The sequence below is a fragment of the Argopecten irradians genome, chromosome 2, assembly GCF_041381155.1.
Source record: "Argopecten irradians isolate NY chromosome 2, Ai_NY, whole genome shotgun sequence".
Classification (NCBI taxonomy): domain Eukaryota; kingdom Metazoa; phylum Mollusca; class Bivalvia; order Pectinida; family Pectinidae; genus Argopecten; species Argopecten irradians.
In genome coordinates, this window is record NC_091135.1 from 65,051,705 (window position 1) to 65,066,430 (window position 14,726).

A 14,726-nucleotide genomic window follows, 5' to 3' on the forward strand; every position below is an offset into this window, starting at 1 on the left:
CTCCATTGAGGTATAATTCTGGACAACAGACAGATAGAATGGCCTATATATACAGGATTACAGTAGACCGACAGTTTACATTAGCTCACAATAAATAAATCAACAGTTCGAAAACTTGCCACCGAACATTAGCTCACGATACATAAATTCACCATTGAACAAACACCCAGGGTAACTGGTCTTTAAAGGATTTTTGAATGATTGGAAATTTTAAGTGGACATTAAATAAACTTGACAAAGTAGTAGGCACACTGTATCTACGAGTTTGGTATTGAGTCAGCCGGTGTCAGCTAACAGGAGTTTAAAAGTTTTAAGTCATGAATTATTGAATTTTAGAAACACCTATACTACTTTGTGGTAACATCACCATTTATCCAAAAATACATTACACAAGGAACTATAACCAAAGTATCCATTATTGGTGACAAACACGTTTTAACAAGGATACAAACAGGTTATGTTTACACAACTTTATATACATGTGTAGTTTCTTTCTGTGTTCTGTTTGCACTAAGCAATCCAATTTCTTTTCTTTTTACAGTTGTTTAAATTTGGATATAATGATCATGTAATTTTAACAATAAAAGTTTTATGTAACTGTCAACCCTGCTTCTCTTACAGACAAAGAATACATGAATGAGAAACCGCCTACATTAATTTATCTACCAGTAAATAAACTTACATTAACAGTGCTTGTTCAATAGATAACTGTCAACTTGAAAACCAGAGCAAATAATTTCAAAATGAGCTTCCTACAGAGATTTAAAATAATCAAAACTTTTTCAGACATCTTGTGAATACATCAAATATATATAATGAGAGAACCTATCGTCACTTATAACAGAACACTTTCCCTGTCATAAAACACCAGGACACCCACCTTGAACTCCAGACAGGACATTCAAATCAAAGTGGATTTCTCATTAGATTATATCTTAATTCCTTCCATCAATTACACACTCGTGTGATAATTTATATAATTACCTGTATCTAGTTCCAGACTTTAAGGTCATAATCTGCCCCTAAGTGTGTCAAGGTCATGATCTGTTACTAAGTGTGTCAAGGTCATGATTGGTCCCTAAGTGTGTCAAGGTCAAGATCTTTTCCAATTGTGTCAAGGTCATGACCTGTCACTTGTGTTAAACACAACCTAGTAAAGGTAATTATATTTGTCCTAAATGAGATCATAATCCCATCTAAGTATAGCTACCCCTCTCAAGATCATAAATTACCCAGGTAAGATCAAATACAGTACCCCTCATTGTCACTGTAATTACTTATTAATCTTTAAATCATCATAGTCCTGGAAAGATCGTGAAAACAGTTACCTCATTATAACTCCAGACATTCATGATCATAAACCCTGACATCACAGTTAAAAGTGATGTGCATTGATTTCAATGGTACCATTAAATTTGCATAAAATAAACATAAATTTCAATATGCCAAGTCATGTTTTCCTGGTAGAGGTACTTACTTTACATATCATTTTAACCACGTACATGTACATTATGTATGTATCAAAGATCATAAGGATTCTTTCTTGTTCCATTCCAGTTTTATATATCATATATCTTTTGTATTAATTTTGTTTTCATACCGTTGAAAAGTTTATATTTACTCAATAAATCACAGTATGTATAAAGTTCACTATTCTTTTCAGAGCAAATATAAGGAAAGCACATGTCTACCTGGTAAATATCAGACATTGTTGTATATATGAACACCTGGCACCCTGCTTTACCAATTATCGCACCTCGGACAGAAATGTCCCCAAATGATTGGCGGAGAGCCGTCACGTGGTGACCCCCTTGACCCCCTATCACTTTATAGGGGGTCAGTAAATTTTATTATGGTGCAATATGGCGGCTCTCGCCCTCGCTTCAAAATTTAAACACATTATCTTCAACTAAATATACCACTTCATTACCGTAAAACTATATATAATTGTTTATTTTTATGTAAAAATACGTTGAATCGTTTTAATACTTCAAATTACATGAAATGCATTTTTTAAATAAGAGTTGCTTCCCCTACGCCAGTTTGAAAGTTGATGACGCGGCGAAAGTCAAACGTAACAATTCAAGCGTTTTCTAGACTGTGATTATAAACAAATGGAGGTGTTCGTTCGTACCTACAGATCAATCTTCACTCTACAATCAAATTATCGGCATAACTTTTAAGTGATTATCTCAGCGAGAATGCACAGATGATCAAGGAGATTGTGCTTAAAATGTTAGATGGATATTTGTGTCACTCTTTTTTGTGATGCTTTCAATTTACAGACGGTCTGGTGTCGTATTGAGGTAGGCCTACTGTGCACATAGGAATGTCGAAATTATTGTTGATTTATGAATTATTCATTATTCTGCAGGTTCCTAGTACAGTATATTAGTACAGTATATTATTCCTACAAATAACTTTATAGAAGCGATGTGTAGGGAATACCAGATGGAATACATACCAAATGATGGAGTTTACGTGGATGACGAAAATTATCAAGTGAATGGTCTATACACTGGAGACGGAATCCATCTCACTAAATATGGGACTTCGGTATTCCTCAAAAATCTGGAAAGACATCTCTCCTCTGGAATCTTGTGAGGGCCAAAAACACACCCAAGTTCGTCAAGACATTCTAAATGTTCATACTGTGGAGAGAGTGGCCATGTTTCTGAAGTGTGCAGGCATGGCAAAGCTCTTCAGTGCTTCTCTTGTAAAGAGTATGGCCACAAACAAAAAATGTGGAGTGTTTCAAATATCTGTTAGGGACTCGGCAAGAAGTATAGGAGGCTCGGGCTACGCCCTCGCCCCCTATAAATCTTACTGACCCTCTATGCCTTTATAGGGGGTCAGTAACTGACTATATAACTAATAATATCAATCCAAGCAATAGGAACTATTTACCTTACTACCTGCAGTAAATGTGTAAGTACAACCTACTGATCAACAGGACCAAAATGGAAACTGACCAATGTTAATACTTCAATAAATTCAAAAGCAATGCTTACCGTGTACGTAACGTCAAATAAATTCCAAATCCATTTTTTTCTACACAGATGTGAGCAGATAAACTTAAATTAGGTTTTATTGACAAGAGAATAAGATTTGTAATGTCCACTTTTCAGCGTATGTATATGTATGATAAATTCACACACAAGTCCAATCCATTCCATTATATTGATAAAACATAACTGTTTAGAAGGATTTAGATAATATAGCCAATGTTATTGCTTTTATATTGGTTGAATTTGATGTCATCCGGTTCTCCAGTCTATTCTCCAGCTTCCATTCATGTTAGGATGATTCACATTTCCTATGAATTGGTGTAAAATGTCAGCACTAACAGTATCCAGCTAGTGTATTATTTACAGGTATATCCTAAGAACTGAAGACTTTAAAGTTACATATCTGTTCAAATACAAATAGTGTAAACACTCTCCGACACATCTGGTGTGTACACGGCTTTAACCACCAGACACAAATAAACAGATATAGCTGCCAATCTTTCCATTTCACACACCATTACCAAATATTGGTAAGTCACATATTGTCCATTAAAAGTCTTTCACCTTCAATTTTATTGTCGTGTGTTGATAGTTTTCTTCCAGTCTGATACACAACAAGCCCTTACGACCGACAATCCCGTGAGTTCTATAAGCTTCCCTAATCCTAATCTCCTGAACAATGATCCTGATAAGCCATTCATATCAATTATTGTTTTGCAATGATATTATGTCTTGTTTAATTTAGAATGCAACTGTTCAATACACAATACGCTATCCCATTAAACTTGTGAGTAGGGTTTGTCATAGAAAAGTTCACACTTCCTGAAATGTTTAAAGCTGGTAAGAAGATTACAACAGGTGTTATTAATATAAGGAATCCTGTCTGTTATCACTAAACATTCTACAACCTTCTGATTTGAATTTCTAAACCAATCAAGGTGCTGTGCCTTTAATGTGTGGCCACCTGTTTATGAGATAGAGTAATATGACTACTACTATATCTACACCTGGTCGACCACACACACAGAAACATTTAAATGTATCAGATCTATCTACCATTTTTAGTGTTAATCTACCTATTGTATCCATTCAAACTTTCATCAAATGCCAATATATACATATATTGTCCTTTTTTCATAGAACTACAATCGTTCTGAACTGAGTAATTGCAATTGGTTATCAAAACTATCTGAATAGTATGCATGGATATCTGGATTTTGGGTGGGAATTAAAACAACCTTGCTAGCAAGTAACACGTTCTTTGTACAGTGTGTATTAAATTACTAAAATACTTAAAACTTTATTCATTATAAATTTATCCAAATTTTTTTTTGTAGATATGTGGACACTATTGAAAGAACACATTGTAAATATGCTAAATTGATACATTTGTATACAACTTTCAACAAAGGTTTATTAAACTTTTTTTTTTTTACATTTTCATAGAAATATGTATACTTTAATATAGTCATGTTTTAATTACTGGCCATGAATACAAATTAAAATGTTAATTAATTTGAAACTAACTTTTACCAAGCATGTACTTCTTTTCATAAGGATAAAAGAAGAGAAAATGTTATAAAAATCACCTGATCATCATTACCAACCTTCATGAGAGCTTCTCGGTCATGGTACAATGGTTATTACTCTGGCTGCTAATCCTTCAGTGATTATCACAAGTAATGCCTTTTAGTTTATAAAAAGGTTAAAAACACAAGAAACACACTTTTTATCTCTTGGAGAAAGATTAAACTCTCTACTATAGAACATTTACTGTTTCTACCTGCCTAGAGACCTTATACAGGTGACTTTATATTACCTCAAAAAATCAATGTACACAACAACACTGAAAATACCACACCTGGGGCACTTGTTATAACTCGAAAGGAAGGTATGAAAGACAAGTGACACTCACGTTACATGACTAGAATCCTTACATTAAAAAGAACAGATGCTATAGTTTAAAGTTCTAGTGTTATGTACATGTCCTTATCTTTTTTAGAACAAATTGATGACTTTTGGTGTGTAGGATTTGTGTTCAGTCTGTATGGGTACAAACTCTAATCAGACTTCAATGTTGAGAAGATGTTTATTGAAAGGTGAGGAGAATCAGATGTGAATATGAATTGGATATATAGACTGTTAATGTTAGTGGCCATACATGTTATTTACATGAAAATAATGACTGAATTAAGTGTTTATAATCTAGAGCTGGGAAAGATCTGTGTTCAAGCCACAGTCTCACCATTATATTTCGAGTTGTAACAAGTTCTGTGTTCAAGTTCCAGCCTCTTTTTACATTTCCCATCTTCTGTAACAGGCTATCATGATAATCAACTAATCACAGGTTAAACATACCATAATAATAGTCCTTAGTTGTGGCTCCTGAATTGTTAGAAACATGTTAATAATCTGAGTCAACAATTGAGCTCCCCCAGTGTGGTTAGTCATCTAAAATAATCAAGAGCCTAAACAAACCTGCCAGGTCTAAAACTCAATAAATGTTCACCTGATGATGAAATTGTCGGCAGATCAAACAACTTCACTGGCAATACACAGGAACTTCACAATAAGCATTGATGTTTTACAGCAGCCATTGATCAATGTAGGAACATATGTGTGGATACCCAGGAGTTATACAGACTATTTCAGCTGCCTACCTTGGTACACAACCATTTATAATCATCAATATTCACCGATCTCTTATAACTGTTATAAATTTAAGAGCTCGAGCCTTAATTATATAACTAGCTTAATATAATAATCTCCCTAGCTAGATATAATAATTTATGAATTCAATGAATCCAATTATAATGTTTTTCAAGATGGAGACTTACTATGATGGAGACTTACGTATATATATACTATGTTTTTCAAGATAGTGGCCATCTTGGATTTTTAAAAATAAAACTAAGAAGGGAACATGTCAGGTTTATTTCACACAAGTTCGGCCATAAATTGCACTGGCAGAATTTGCAATAGAAGTTAAAAATGTGTTTTCAAGATGGTGGCCATCTTGGATTTTTGATGAACCAAATTAAACCTAACTTGGTCAAGATCATATCATGGCCAGGATAATCTCAGGCCAGCTAAACGGCACTAGTCGACATTGAGAAGAAGTTCAAATTGTGTTTTCAAGATGGCTGTTGTGATGGCCATCTTGGATTTCAAAGCAACCCGAAAAATAGCAAAATTTTGTCACATGACAATCCAATTAAAATCAGATTTGTAATTGCATTTCACTACGATGTTCTATGTTACGCTCCAATTAAAATACAAGATCTAACAATGCCCCGTTCGGGGTCACCTCAGCATGACCCATGTCTAGAATCGGAACGTCTCGGGACGTACTATTATCCGTTTACACTTCCAAATAAATCAAACGCACCAAAGATTCTGTAGGCGAGGCGCTGAGTGGCTAACAGCAGGGGTCATGCTGAGGTGTCCCCGAATGGGACAATGTTAGATCTTGTATTGGAGCGTAACGTAGAGTATCATAGTGGAGCGGAACTACAAGTCTAATTTTAATTAGATTGAATTTGATCAGGACTATGTATATAAGGAAAGTTTCACCTAAATTGCACAGGAAGAACTTGAAAAGATAATCAAAATGTGTTTTAAAATAGGTACCTGTGGCCGACATCTTGGATTTTGGATCAACCCAAAAAACTACAATAATTGGACAAGACCATGTTCAGATCATTTCAGGCAAGTTTTAGTATTATTAACATGCATCGGTAGAACTTGAGAAGATGTGTATACTGGAGAGCGATCAACCCAAGCTACATTTGTACTTTCAATGAACGTGCATGCTAAAACTAAATTTGATTGTTCTTTCTGGCTTTCAAAATTAGTGTGACAAGAAAAATGGTGAAAAACCAAAAGTTTGTCAGCTGATTGTACAAAGATACATGAGGCAATAAAAGAATTGTTTGTTTGCAGAACTTGAAACTTTAAACAACAATGACTTCACGGACGTCAAGGCCATAGTGGCTGACTGGCTCTACACTAAAGACGTAATCTTGGGTGTAATCATGATCAGTCAACAAGTACCCACTATAGACAAAGTCTGGGACCCATGTATGACATCTGACTTCTTAGCAACAGTAAGCAGATGAGAGAGCCTACACACCCCATTTAGGTATAACAAGATTGACAAGGTCTTACATCAGCACCTGCTACTATAATTACCTCTGATAGGTACCCCACCATCAGCTGGATATTAAACAGACGTCCTCAGACACAGGATCCAGTCAGTCATATTTGTAGGGTACACATCTACATCCTTGGATGTTTTGTCTGCCCCTTCCCCCCTCCCCAGCCCCCTGGTACCTTTAGACACAGGACCCAGTCAGTTGTATTGGTAGGGTAAACATCTACATCCTTGGATGTTTTGTCTGCCCCTCCACCCCCTTCCCCTCCCCCACTGGGTACCCTAAGACACAGGACCCAGTCAGTCGTATTTGTAGGGTACACATCTACATCCTTGGATGTTTTGTCTGCCCCTCCACCCCCTTCCCCTCCCCCACTGGGTACCCTAAGACACAGGACCCAGTCAGTCGTATTTGTAGGGTACACATCTACATCCTTGGATGTTTTGTCTGCCCCTCCCCCCCCCCAACTCCTCCCCCACTGGGTACCCTCAGACACAGGATCCAGTCAGTTGTATTTGTAGGGCACACATCTCCATCCTTGAATGTTTTGTCTGCCTGCCCCCTTCCCCAGTTTACCAGGAATGAGTGATCTACTGTATCCAGAGCGGCTCGGGAAATTAAAACTCCCTTCAATATATAGCATACAGACGACGGCTTTGCGGAGATATGATTGCATGAACTTTACAAAATTTTAATTGGCATATATGATAAAGACTCCCACAATTTTATTAAATTATGGAAAGAAGTGGTCAAAGGGCAATTCAAAGATGATATTTCCACAACAATCCAACACCATGCTGAGAAGCAAAACCTTCGCCATTAGATCTGCTAGAATATGGAATAGTCTTCCTGAAGATGTTATATCAGCTAAAAATACAAACACTTTTAAGAATAGACTAGATGAAATATGGAAAAGCCAAGACATTTTATAAAATTATAAGGCAACCATAAAACTGGAAATGAACTTTAAATACAATGTAGATTACTAATACAAGTCCGGTGTCTGTTCCTGTACTGGAAAACGTTAAAGATGCTCCACCGCCGACAGAGCATAAAGGATATTCATCATTTGAACAATAATTGGTGTTTAATCGTATATATATATGCCTAATTAACACAAAAAATAACATAAACTAATTTATTTCGCCTTTGGTGCATGCACAAACATTACTTCATTCTATATTAGATATAGTGCCAAGGAATTTTTTCGGGATGCAATTATTTTTCATATTTTTAACTTGAAGTAAAATTAGAAGCTCAAACTTTTCAACGGCAGTAATGGTGTAAAGTAAGTAACTTTTGTAACTGAAGAAAAATACTAAATCGTCTGCTCCTGTTTTTGATAGTGAAAAAATATTATTTGTCAGCAGTGGAGCATCTTTAATATGACTGAAGGCAAAGCCTCAAAGGGCACAGCCAGATGTTTGAGTAACCATTAATTACGCATTGTTAAAAAGTGCAATTGATGGAAATAACACAGCCAAATTTTCAGTTTATCTTTTATTCATATAATATCCACACTTAAGAGGACATTTTTTTCATATCCCCAAATCACTTGAGCGCCTAATAAAATGCAAAAGCACTATATAGCATGAGCTTCTGCTGGATGAAGATTTACGTTCCTGGGATCATAAAAGCGTTTGAACTGCTTAATCATATGAGCTGACTTCAAAGCATCACATTCACGCTGATGGGATTTTTTAAAAGTGGGTAAAAAAATGGCGGCTGCAAACTGAAGCTGTCACTGTACATGTGGTGGATTAAATTTTGGAGATTGTGTTTTATCTTATATTTTCATGTATGTGTTACCTTTGGGCAACTAAAAGGAAAGACCAAAAGAAAGGAAACTAAAATATTTTACGAGATTATCAAACTACTGAAATACTAGCCCAAAAGTAAAACTGAAATGAATTGCTTGAAATACATCAAGTTTCCATGGAGTTGTTTTTGTTTTATTTGACAAATTCTAATTTTCACAATTTTGGTCAACATTATTATTTTTTCCACAATTCTGAAGGCCCCGGCACCATTCAAACAAATATATATATTCAGCAGTTGTTCTCGCATCAGTGCACAAAGACAATGCACATAATTCAAACCCATCAATATCCTATTAATTTGGCTTGCCAACAATCTGCTGACACTTCTTGATAATCAGAAATTCAGAAAACCTAATCCAACAGAGCAAAAATAAATTGAATTTATATTCAAAATGTTCAGATTTTTTTTTTCTAATTTTGTAAAAATGATTGCATAACATCTATAAATAGAGTAACTGAATTGTATTATTTATTCAAAAATTTGAGAATGTTTGAGTAATTTGAATTACCGATTCCATCAAAATCAAGCACACTAATATTAAAATGTGATTATACATAAAGAATACATGCGAAAATCTGCGTTGAACTGTTGAACAGAAACTTCGTTAGCCTACAGTCAGGCAGTAGCTCAAATCATAGTAAATGATTAGTTTAAACTCTGCACATAGCTTTCTCATTTTGTAAAATCACCACGAGTACTTACGTCAACAATTTTTGGTGATTTCGATTCGCTGACAATTTATACAACAGCAACTGTACTTTGACTTTCTGAACACAAGACGGCTCCCTTTCCCCTCTCTTGTCTGTTTCAAAATTTCCCGAACTTGTGTACACCGTGTCTGACGTCATCAACTCTTGTGTATTTAGACTTAAAGGGCAAGAGTGCTATAAGGGAGGTAACTCTTATAAGTTATTGAAGCAAAACATAGTCCACAGCACACAGAGATCTTTTTATTTTTATTGAATTATTATCTAAATCTATCATCTAAATCTCTGGCTAAACCAGAAACATGTTTCAGGCTAAACCCGCCTGTATAATATTTTTTTGCCTAATATATAACCTGTCTATAGACGTATCCACATAACTTTTTTTGAGTTATTACATTTTGTAGATAGTACTTTACAGATACACCTTGTATTACTGTTGACTGTAATTTGACAGGTACAAATGTAACGTCTACATATCTTATTTGTTTGTAAACGTTTTTAGTTTAATATTCTAGCACTTAAAAGTTGCCGTTTTAAGTGAAATAGATCAATTTATTTTTAATACGTAAATACTGTGTCTTCATAATACACATGTACATTTATGTAGATCTATATGTATCTGCTTCGACCACGGCACATGTACGTGTAGGAGATTGACGTCTCGCATACCAACACTATCTTCATAGAATTCTATTTATTTACATCAAAACACTATGCTTATGTTAATTATTATTGACAGAACGTCAAACTTATGTCAGTTAATGTATTTTGACTGAATAAAGTAATACTATGTTAACAACAACTTGTTATCTATATATGTACTTGTATGAATGTACACATTTCTACTATCATAACCTGTACATAACATAGGTAACATACAGTGTAGGTTCTTCCCCGTTTAGGTCAATTTTGGCAATAGCTTCTTTCCTGATGTCATGCGAATTTGGAACACACTTGATCCTGATATAAGTTTAGCACCATTGCTAGGTATATTTAAAGCTAAAATGAATAATGAAAATCCTGCTGGACTACATATTTCTCCTATATTCTTGAATTGTAATTCTAGAAAATTAAAATAATATACTTTGTCAATAGCAACAATGCAGTGATCTTTTTTTTTAATATGGACTTGCCCACTTCTGGTGACATAGATTTACATGAAGATAGTAACGGATATGATTTATCTTTTCCAAAGTCACACAGTATACATGTATTTCTGCAACTACCTGATAAATGTTTAGGATGATATCTCTATTGTCTCTGTTGAACTACATGTATATCTAACCATTTGTACAATTTATGTCCTCTTGTTATCTAATGTTGTAAAAAAATAATTCATGTATAAACATTTTTATACTACCGGAATGAAAAGAGAATCAATATGTGTGTGTGTGTGTGAGTAGTTAATAAAACGAAAACAAGGACATAGTCATTCAGATCCCCCGCCAATGGAAATATCAAAGCTGAAGTAAGTTTGATTGTGGAGACTTATGTGTATGAAAAAAAAAGGAAAAAGGAAGTTGAGCTGAAGAATGATGGAGTATAATTCAAGTAGAGCGGGGCTGCAATTGTTGAATCAGGTATACAGCATTGACATTTATATTAGACTATATACACAAAGATGGGTGGAGTTTTGCAAAGTAACATTTACCATTTACCATGATATTTTCAGCAATGTTTCCATGGTAACGGAAAAAGTGCAAAAAATGAAAACCTAAAAATAGCAAAAGGCACTACTAGACCATAAAAAGAATGTGTCTATGAAGTTTCATGGAAATATCTCTGCTGGTTTTAGAGTTGTGCTCCGGAAACGATTCTTACACAAAAATCTGCCATTTTCAGTAATGTTTCCATGGTTACAGGAAAAAGTACAAAAAGTGAAAACCTTAAAATAGCAAAAGGCACTGCTAGACCATAAGACCAATGTGTCTATGAAGTTTCGTGGAAATATCTCTTCTGGTTTTAGAGTTATGCTCCGGAAACCATTCGTACGGACGGACGGACGGAACCCATTTGTATATCCCCGCCAACTTCGTTGGGCGGGGGATAATAATATACATTCAAAAGTGTATGTTTATGTTTTACAACAATGTACTTGTAGTGACGGTTAAAAAATGCATATTTGGCTGTTGTACTTGCCTTAAGCTAGGTCACAGTGATTTGAGAGCTATAAAATCTTTAAACCAAGGACACAGACACTTAAAAATCCTTGCTTGAAACTAACCTCAATAATAACCAATTCTTGAAGCATTGGTAGGGAAACTGAGTAGAAAAGATCATATGAACCTGAATATTTTTATGTATTCCTGTCAAGAAGAGGACCTAAAAGAATCAAATTTCAGATTTTTTTTATGTCCCACCATCCATATTCCATTTACAAAAATAAATAAATATGTCTTCAAACCTACCTACAATTACCATTATCTATGATGTAACTTAATATATATCAGCTACATAGTGTAAAATTGTTTCACAGTTTCCCTATGGGATATTGTCATGGCCATTTCCCATAAAGGGAAAATTCAATTAGGCTAATGAAGACTGTGTACAAGATATTTGTCATCTTGGAAATAGATGTACATGTACATATAGTTGGAAATACCAAGATTTGAAGATATTGTTTTCTTTTGTTTTGGGTAGTATGCTAGCTTCTGTAACTTCACAAGACATTTACAATTATTGTATTGATTTACATGTGTATATATATATTACTTATGTACAATACATGTAGATAAGCCAGGTTTTCTTTCCAGTTTCGATATACATGTACATGTATATATATATAGGATCCCTGATTCTATGTTCTGAAGTTTGAAGGTACCATACTGGCTAAAATGAGATTAATGTATAGATGTATTTCTAAAATAGTTACTGCATTCTAAAAAGACTTTATGCATTTTTACATAAGTAACTGCAGTATCATACATTATCATAGTGCATTTGTATCACTACATGGTTTGATATCTGTACTTGCATTATTTGTACTATATAGAAATCATCAATCTATAAATAATTTGTTTGATTGTTGACAATCTACTTTTCACTTTAAAAAATATTAACACAAAAATGGAGGAGGTAACAGGTTTAACTTCTCCATGAAGGCTGTGGAGTACAAATCACATAAATATACACACACACAAAAAACTAAGCACATACATGTACATTCATTCAGCTTCCTCTTCATTTAGACAGCAAGAAATACATGTACCTATTGTTGTCATCTGCTTACCAACTTTTAGGAGATCATTTCATGTTTGTTTATTTTTTATTTGAAACTATGTCCACTTTCAGGATACATATATGTATCTAATAAGTCGCCAACATATTGCTATGAAGTATGTGTAAAGAGTGTGCATTTCATTTTGAATAGAAATATTGAACTATATCTATCTACATAAAGGTAGGCCTACATATCATGATTGGCATTAAAAAATCTGATTAGAATGAATTGACTTAGTCCGCTAAACCTGCCTATATTATTAGGATTTTTTTAATTTTTTTTTTGCCTGCCTAATAATATAGGCAGGTTTAGCGACTAGAATTGACTATCATCATTTACAAAGTCTTTCAGAAGAAAGCAAACCTTTCAAGGTACAAGTCAATCCATGTAAGATTTGGCTTCACATAAATAATTTATTCAAACTATTACAAGTAGGATAAACATTAACTTATAATTTTACATGGTAAGTTACATGTAACAGTTTTATTTCCAGAGCCTAGGGTGCAGAAAGAACACAATGTAGATATTACAACATATGCAAAAAATCTATGTATGCACAAATGTCATTATTGTATTTTAAACTTTGGGATGGAAGGGTGCTGTTTATATGGAAAAAAATCAATCATCTACATGTATATTCTTTCTGTGTCTAATCCAAAATACAGCAACCACAAACTAAGGCACAAAACTGTTCACATGTTTGAATACATACATTGTATTTCTATTTCAAATGACAAGAGTCCTACATTATAATAGACACCACATATGAGAGGTAAAAAACGGTGCGTGAACTACATATAGTGGTTTCCATCACCAATTTGGATCATGTTTTATGTACTTGTAAATTGTTGTAAACACGACTCATATCTCAGATCCGGTCCAACTCAAGTCATTTATTCAAGGTCTACTAGGCGCTTGTACATGGTATAACAACATGGGTATATCAATAAACCGTTTCACTGATCTTGATCATGAGGTCATACTAAATAACCACTAGGCTTATTAGGATAGCTATAATTAGCAAATACATAACATCCTTTCTCTTTTATAAAAGTTGAAATGTCTAGTAAAAATATTAACTATTATCAATTATTAATTACTAATTTTTAAACTTATGATAAGCACATTATCAAAGCACTCATTACTGTCCATGGAATAAAGTCTTTCATATTCATATTTTTGTAATATACTTATAGTGCTGATATACTAAATTGCATATTAATTAATGCACACTTGTTATTATTTCTCATGTAAGCACAGTTCATCACAAAAATGTCCTGAGATAACTAAGTGAAGTTATCATATTGCTTGTTTGGTATAGCTCAAACTATTTGTTCATTTTGAAACAAAATTAACTATTAAAGTTCACACCGGTTCAATTTAGAAATAATTGTAACAAATTAACTCGCGAATAATATTTACAAAGTCAAGACTAGTCTTCGAAGCGACTGGGAATACGGACCACTCTTCCACTTCGGATTACCAGGGGTACAGGTGGTGATGTAACAGATGGACTAGGTGGTGCCGGTGTCTCCTCAGGTGGTTCCATCGGACCCACATGTGGTTCCCTTTCCGGTTTCGCCTTAGAATCACTGTGATGTTCATCTGACACTGTGTCAGGCACTTCTGGAGATAGAACTGACTGTTTTGGCTGGAAGTCAGCTCTTGTAGGTCTAATATGGCGTCTATTACGTCTGTATAGACGACCATTTGTAGCCTTCACAAGGTAAGACCTTGGATGAGAATGTCTTTGTTCAATTTTTCCAGCGATCCACTTCTACTCATTTTGAATGAGAACTGTATCTCCTTCGTGGAG

At 34.4% G+C, this 14,726-nt stretch overlaps 1 protein-coding gene across 5 annotated transcripts in view; it reads right to left on the minus strand.

Moving 5' to 3' along the window:
• Positions 1–9,824, minus strand: part of LOC138316228 (kinesin-like protein KIFC3) — a 112,003-nt gene extending 102,179 nt beyond the window's left edge. For 2 of the 5 annotated variants that reach the window (XM_069257824.1, XM_069257830.1), the window contains exon 1: positions 3,012–3,961. The gene's annotated coding sequence lies outside the window, so the exon portion shown is untranslated. Of the gene's footprint in view, positions 1–3,011; positions 3,962–4,597; positions 4,793–9,685 lie in introns of those variants that run through there. The other 3 variants (XM_069257825.1, XM_069257826.1, XM_069257827.1) reach the window with 3 other exon arrangements.
• Positions 9,825–14,726: the final 4,902 nt, after the last annotated feature.